At 45.1% G+C, this 6,982-nt stretch overlaps 1 long non-coding RNA gene across 2 annotated transcripts; it reads left to right on the top strand.

Moving 5' to 3' along the window:
- Nucleotides 1-252: 252 nt before the first annotated feature.
- Nucleotides 253-6,755, top strand: LOC106045842 (uncharacterized). 2 transcript variants are annotated; one of them, XR_010826575.1, is made up of 4 exons: nucleotides 253-1,395; nucleotides 1,485-1,588; nucleotides 5,513-5,592; nucleotides 6,495-6,755. It is a non-coding gene; the product is annotated as an uncharacterized lncRNA (long non-coding RNA). The 2 variants fall into 2 exon arrangements; XR_007165859.2 differs by having other exon boundaries at nucleotides 5,513-6,755.
- The last annotated feature ends 227 nt before the right edge of the window (nucleotides 6,756-6,982 follow it).

Here is a 6,982-nt window from a genome sequence, read left to right on the forward strand (position 1 = left end):
CTTCTTTTGCTGATTTCGTTGCCAAAAATATTTTTTCCTGAAACCCAATAATTTTCAACCTTCAATTTTCTCTCTATTTTTTTGTGTCTTTTCTTCTTCCCTAAACATGAAAAAAAAATGAAAACGAAACCCCAAATAACTGCAGAGTTTTTGTTCTCTTTTTTTTTTTTTTTTTTTTTTTTTAAATCCACACGGTTAAAATCGCTGCACTGCATTGTCAGGATGTGCTTTAACAAAAGATGACAACTGCATTAAAGCAATCAGGGTAACACCAAAAAGGTTACTAAAATATGGTATCAAATTCAAGAAAGAGCCTCTTTAAACCAGCCCATCTGAGCACCAGTTGGCAAAGTAGTTACTTACACTCAGGCCTAATTTGAAATCTGAGATTAGTTCCAGGTTGCACAAACAATAAATATTTAGCACGTGTTTAAATATCTAGCTGAATAGGGATTGAAATGAATGTAAAATCAGTGAAATACACGAACAAGCTGGGCCTGATCCAAAGACCTTTGATGACAATGGAGGATCCTTCCACCTGCTACAACAGCTTCGGATCAAGCACCCCTTTGTTAGAAGTGACTGGTCACTTTAATCAAATGATTAGAGTGCTGTCATTTATAGCTCCATAATTCAGATTGTGTCAGCCTTTCCATTATAAACTCTCTTTCTTTTCAAGGGTGGGTTATGTCTTGGCCATAAAAAATCATTCTGAGATTAAATTCAGCATGTTCTGATCTAACAAAGGGATCGTTCCTTGTGTGGACAAAACTCCCCTTAAACTCGCAGGATGCCAGGAGGTTACAACCGGTTTACATTTTTAAGGGTTCAGATGCATTTAAATTTTTAAAAATTTCAATTTTTTTTTAAATGTGGAGTACACGGGGCCCAGTCTTGCAGTGCTCTCAGTCGTGGGAGTCACTTTGCCAGTGGGACTGGTTGAAGACAATGGAGATTATTGCCAGGAGTAGTTATTCATATGTGTGTTTGCCAATAGTGTCTGGTATTTGTTGGGTGCACACCTTCAGGAAGTTCCTCGGTTGCATGCTGTCATAATTCATCTGTATTTTCTGTTGACTATATTTTTTTTTCTATTCCAGAAACTAACTAAGAATAAAGACCATTATTTAATACACATTTCCTCAACCTTCCAGAAAAGATGTCTCAGTCATAATGAAAACCAGGAGACTGACAGATCAAAAGAACCTCCCTGATGTTAAATAAGGCCCCGATTCTGAATAAGACCCATCTGGGGAAACTTTGTTCATGAGGAACCCCAGGACAGGAAAATAAGGAAATTCATTGAGCTGCACTTTATATAAACCTAAGCACCTGCTGAATGTTAAGCACATGTTTTCTATATCTCTAGAACTCCCCCATGCTCCTGTTGCTTTGGTATTGAAACACCTCCCTTTCCTACATGTTTTTAATTCTTGCAACCCTATTACAAACGAAAGATGATTTTTTTTTTCCTTGGTTTACAGGACAGAGCCAGTGCTGTCAAGAAAACTACCTCAGGCTGTATCAGCAGGCATCATCTGTCCATCCAGCTCTCCGTTCCCATCTTTACGTTATCTCTAAATTCAAGGTAGGAGCAAATGTCTGATTTCTACTTCTGCATTTGTGTTCTTGTATTTTTTTTTCCCACTGGGATGAGTCAAGAGGAAAGAGAGGCAGGTATTCATGTAATACCTCAATGAGCTATCTCTAATTGTCCATGGGAGCCGGAGAGCCAGGCAGGTATCGCTAGAGAGCCAGTTCAACCTGTGTAAATTGGCAGTGTCCCCTGGACTCACTGGAGCAGCTCCAGTTTACACCACTGAGGATCTGACTTGGAATTTCAAGGCTTTTCAGTCACCATCGTAAATATCTCTTCTTTTTCTTGGCAATGAAATGATCTATAGAGTAGTTCCAAAAAATTAAAAGAAGTTGTTGGCAGATATGTCTATTAGTTTGAGCCGGAGATTTTTGGCTTTTTTGAGATCTGAGCTCAGTCACTGGGTAGCGTGGAGGCTTCTTGATGTCCACAGTAGCTTTACCTTTGGCTGTGCAGTCAGCTGAGCCATCTCTAGAGGAAAGCACTTTGTTTCCCCTAGTTGATTCTAGAGAGCCACAGGAGACACTCTTATGGGAAAGCCTGGAAATGTATAATATGAGGAATTCTGTTCAAAACCTACCCGTTGTCTTACTGACGATAAAGGTGACTCCATGAGAATCCCACTGCAGTCAGTACCTTTGTTCCAGTTTTTGGCAGAGATATGGAAACGTAAGCGGTAGATGATGTCTCACTCTGCCTTTTTGAAATGTGAAAAAATAGTGCTTTTCTCAAGGGAAGATTCCTATGGAAAACGTTCTCAGCCTCCTGGGAGTAAAATTCCTCTGCAGGGCAGGAGGTGCTCTGCCTTTGGAAGCCCTGCAAAGCCAGGCCTGTCATTGCAATGGAAGGAGATTGGGGTTGGCGCCTCCGTGGGTGTGAGCGTAAACATCCATCGGGGTGTGCCAACTAGAACGTGCCCTGGCTTTGTTACGAGGAGCGCCCGGCTCCACTTCAGCTTTCTCCTGAGTGATTATTGACGTGCTCGCAGTTCCGGGGGACGTGGAAATTGGCTTGTTTACTCAAATTTGGCAGCAGCGAGCTGTCAGCCCTGTGAGGAGGCACTGAAGGACTTCCTTGAAGTGAAGAGTTGCTGCTCAGCAACTTTGCAGAGCCCGTATTTTGGACGGAAAAACGAGGTCCCAGTTGGTACAGCTCATCTCAGCTGCAGCCTGTGCGTTTCTTCCTGCTGATCCTCCCGTAGCTGTCTCCAGCCTGCGCTCAGGACTCACCAGTGCCAGCACAGATCAAGGTGAAAGGTTGTATAAATTCCTGCTCAGAGCTGAAAACGCCTTGATTTTTTAATTTGGTCCTGGGACTCGTTCAGGAAAAACGTCAAAGCCTTCTGCTCAGTTATTTGTGCTGATCTAAAAATAACTTTGGGGGCCCCACCATAACTGAATGCGCTCCCTTGAAAACAGAGCGGTATGCAGATTCCCATGTGCTGGTTCTCTCTAGATTTCTGGCAGCCGGAAACCCAAGTCATCAGAAGCTAGAAAACTGTTACTCCTTGTGGTGTCACCCTTCTTGGTAGAAATTGGTGGGTCTGTTGGAACACAGCAAGTGGCAGCTCAAGCGCATGGAGGAATGTCTTGCTTTATTTCCAGCTGGACATCCCCAAGCCTTTAGTCAGAGCCTCCCATGCTGTATCTGACACTGTTGATGTCTTAACACCGGTGTAAAGAAAAAGCACTCCTCAGTGAGGGAGATGCCCTCTGCATTGTCTTTTTCTTCTAGTAATTGAGCAAAATCTGAAGGAGGAGTCTAGGCAGCACCTCGAGAGCTCAGGTGCTGTGTGCACAAGCCAGTCATGGGTGAGTGTACCTGGGTGAATTTACATTATCAGAGAGGATGATGCTCTTGCCCTCCAGGTCCTTCACCTGTGGGCAGACACGTCCTTGGGAACTGTAGTCTGTTATGGTCCCGAAAATGTATTTGTGACCTGTTCTCTTCATCAGGTCTCTGTGATGACCTGGAAGAGATTTTTGGTGGGATGCCCAGATAACCAATTTTACGTGTGCTCCTGTATCCTTATCCTTTATTCTTGCCATGATGCTGATATCTGCTGCTCTGAAATGTCATTTGCTATCACCAGAGACAATTGCAGACAGGATTTCTGTTGATAGTAACTTCCCAGACTTTGTTAAGTGGAGCATTTCTCCTAAAGCATCTCCTCTTCTCCTTTCTGGCAAGATGGTCCTATCACCCTCAGGTACTCAGTGCGTTACAGGTTGTATCAAAGGCTATTTGTTCCAGAAACACATTGAACATGCCCTTTCTGGGGTCTTTTTATTATTTTTTATTATTATTTTTAAGCATTTAACAAACCCCGTGGAGATTTGAGCATAGAATAAGAAAACAAAAGTTCTATCACAATTTTTGTTGAAGGCAGAGAAATCATTTCCCAGCCTGCTCTACTCCTCCTTCACAGCCCCAGAAAGGTTTTACGAGCTAAAGCAATCCGTCTCTCAGGAGGTGCCTGAGAGGAAAAGGGAGACCACGAAACCAGGGCCGTGTTTCCATCTGGTGTAAAACAGCAGCGTTACAGCCGGTGGAGGCTGAGTGCTTCCCCCCAGCCACGGACCGGGCTGCCTGACCCCGGTCTGTGCAAACCTCTCACATCGACATCAGGGAGCTGGCACCTGGCTCCTCACCGTGGTGACCGTTCCTGGGGACCGAATACATCTTGATTCCATATTTTGATTTTACAGGCCCTGCACAATAATCACCTCTTAATTCACCCTCCCACCCTCCCGCCTCTCTTCTCTTTCTGCTGAGGAACAGCAGACGGGAGATTTCATGTGCCATAAATATTTAGATTGTGCCTGTGTGTTTATAACACTTGCCGAGAGTGTAACTGGAGCAGCTCACACTCGGCAGCAACACCTGATGCTGGGGAAAAGTTTTCCATCACCTCATATGGACCAAACAGCCGCGCGCCGCGAGGAGAACATGCACCAGGGACCAGTAGCCGCGTCGTCCCTGCCCCTTTCTCCCCCTGCCACGCTGGTGAATAATAACAACAATAACAATATGAACGTGCTCTTGTGTCCCTGCGGAGCTGCTGCTCTAAAGGACGCTGGAAAAAAAAAAAAAGCTGTGGTTGTGATTGAATGGAAACTTTCCTGCAGCATCGCCCTGGGTATGCAGCACGGGGGAAGCACGTCTCCTGTAGGACCTGTAGGTTCTAGACCACAGACCACATGGAGCAGGAGATCCACGGGGCCTGTAATGTGTCTCAGCTCCTCCTTTGCAGCCCGAATGTCTTCGTTAAGTGTGTCACAGTTGCATTTAGGAAGATGGACTACCTAATGCAGCTTTTTGAGAGCAGCTTGGACCTCAGGAAAAGGACAGCAAAGCTGACCCTTATCTGGGAGCACAGGAGCAGTCTGGCTGAGGTCTGGGCCCCTTTCCACGGTGCTCGAATCATCCAGGCTGGGCTTCTTGCCCTGCTTTAGGGGGAATGGGCAGCTGGGCAGCCCAGGCTCTGCAGCCTTCCCCGCTGGAGCAGCAGGGCTGTGCTGGCCGTGGCCCCGCAGCCTTGCTGGCTTGCACCCAGCGGTCAGCCCTGCGCTTTCCAGAGCATCAGGTCTCTTAAGTGTTATGGAATTTTTTGTGCTCTAATAAATGTGTTTTTGCTAATGTTTCTTCGGGGGAAAATATTTTTCTTTTGTTTCTCTGCGTAGCCTCTTTAGGACTTTCTGGGGAAGTGAAGCCAATAGTACTAGCTTTGGCTCCTTTTCTTCCCTGTCCTCCACTTTTTTTCTTGCTTTTTTTTTTTTTGGAGAGGAAATAAATCTCTGGTTTTGGTCCCTTCCCGTGCTCCTATTCCACTTACCTGCTGGGTCCTCTCTTCTGTGGCTTTGGAAACAGGAGTAATGACTCACTCACAAACTCAGGAAGGATTTTCCTCTCCAGGCAGGCGATCTGCTGCTTGTCTTCCGTGGGCATTACTCAAACCTTTCTCCTGGAGGCTTTAGGACTTGCCACTGTCAGAGGTAAGACACGACAACAGAAGGGTTGTACGTGATCTACAGTTTGGTTGGGTCCTTTAAAGGCAGGTGTTTGCCACAGATGGCAAATTTTGAATTTGGCGCAGTGAGGACCGGACTTACGAAGGAAAAACTAGAGAGAGACAACCCTTCCTCATCTTGTTTTAGAATCAGTGGATGGAAAGGAAACATAAACTCAATTTTATGTGGATTATAAGGCACCTATAAAGAGAGTCATATGAACTGAGACACTTGGCTCTGTTACCTTAATGATACCTATGGAACAATATGTGAAACCTATTACACTATTCTGGATATATGTGTACATATATGTATTTATATATATGTACGGAGAATGAGAGAGAGAGACGAAATATGGGGCCTTTATTTTTATTGGCTTCTGCAAAGAATAAATTACACAGCAAGGGCAAGGTTAAATTATTGTAAATGTCTGTATGAAAGGCATCACTTAATTATTAACAGTCTGCTACAAATAAAAGGTACATATGCTAAAATGGCCTGACCTGCTGGATTGTGGGTTTTTGTTTAAAATTGTTGGTGAGGCCCACAGCTGACTTGTTCTCTGTCAGGCAGGCTGGAAAAAGAGGCAGGGTAAGATTTCATTGCAGAATGGCTTATATCCCTCTCTACCAGATGTCAAGTGAATGCCTAGAAAATGGGTAAGGGGAAGGTGGGGCCTTTCTGAAAGCAGGGAGAAACCACAGAGAGGAATACAGGACGTGTAAAACCACCTGGATGGATGGGGAAAGAGGGAAACTCCAAGCAGTGGCTAGTATTACTCACTGCAAAACGTGCCTTACAATTTCTCTGCCTTATAACCTACCCACAAAAGAGTAAGTCCACAAAGGATACAAGTTTCTTACAGCTGAGCTCTTCACTTTTCCCAGCTAGGAAGAGGCTGGAACCCGTTTAAAGAGGTCCTGAGCCCCCGTGTCCCGTGGATCTGCTCTGCATGTTGCCTGCATTGCGAGCTGCGCAATGAACAATAAACCTGGTGCTCCGTGCTGCTGCATGTAGAAGATGAAATGTTGGCCCAGGCTGTCTTTCTGGAGGCTCACGAGTGACAGATGTTGCTTTAGTTAAGGTAACCTAACGAGAAGGCTGAACCTGATGCTGCTGTGCCACTGCCACTTGCTAGAGTTGCTCCAAATGCCCTGCCTCCAGAGAGAAATACTGGGATTGTTGGCCCCAGCTCCCTGACTCTGGTAATTCCTATGGTAACAGGAGTAGGAGGCTGCATCTTACAGGACCCTTTGTGTGCTTTAGACAGTCTTTGGATATACATACAACACCGCTTTATCTTAATTTTTATTTCAATAGTATCTCTGGAAACAAATAACACTGTAGGGCAGAGCCATCTTCCCTGAGAGACTCC

This window comes from Anser cygnoides, chromosome 25 (genome assembly GCF_040182565.1).
Source record: "Anser cygnoides isolate HZ-2024a breed goose chromosome 25, Taihu_goose_T2T_genome, whole genome shotgun sequence".
Classification (NCBI taxonomy): domain Eukaryota; kingdom Metazoa; phylum Chordata; class Aves; order Anseriformes; family Anatidae; genus Anser; species Anser cygnoides.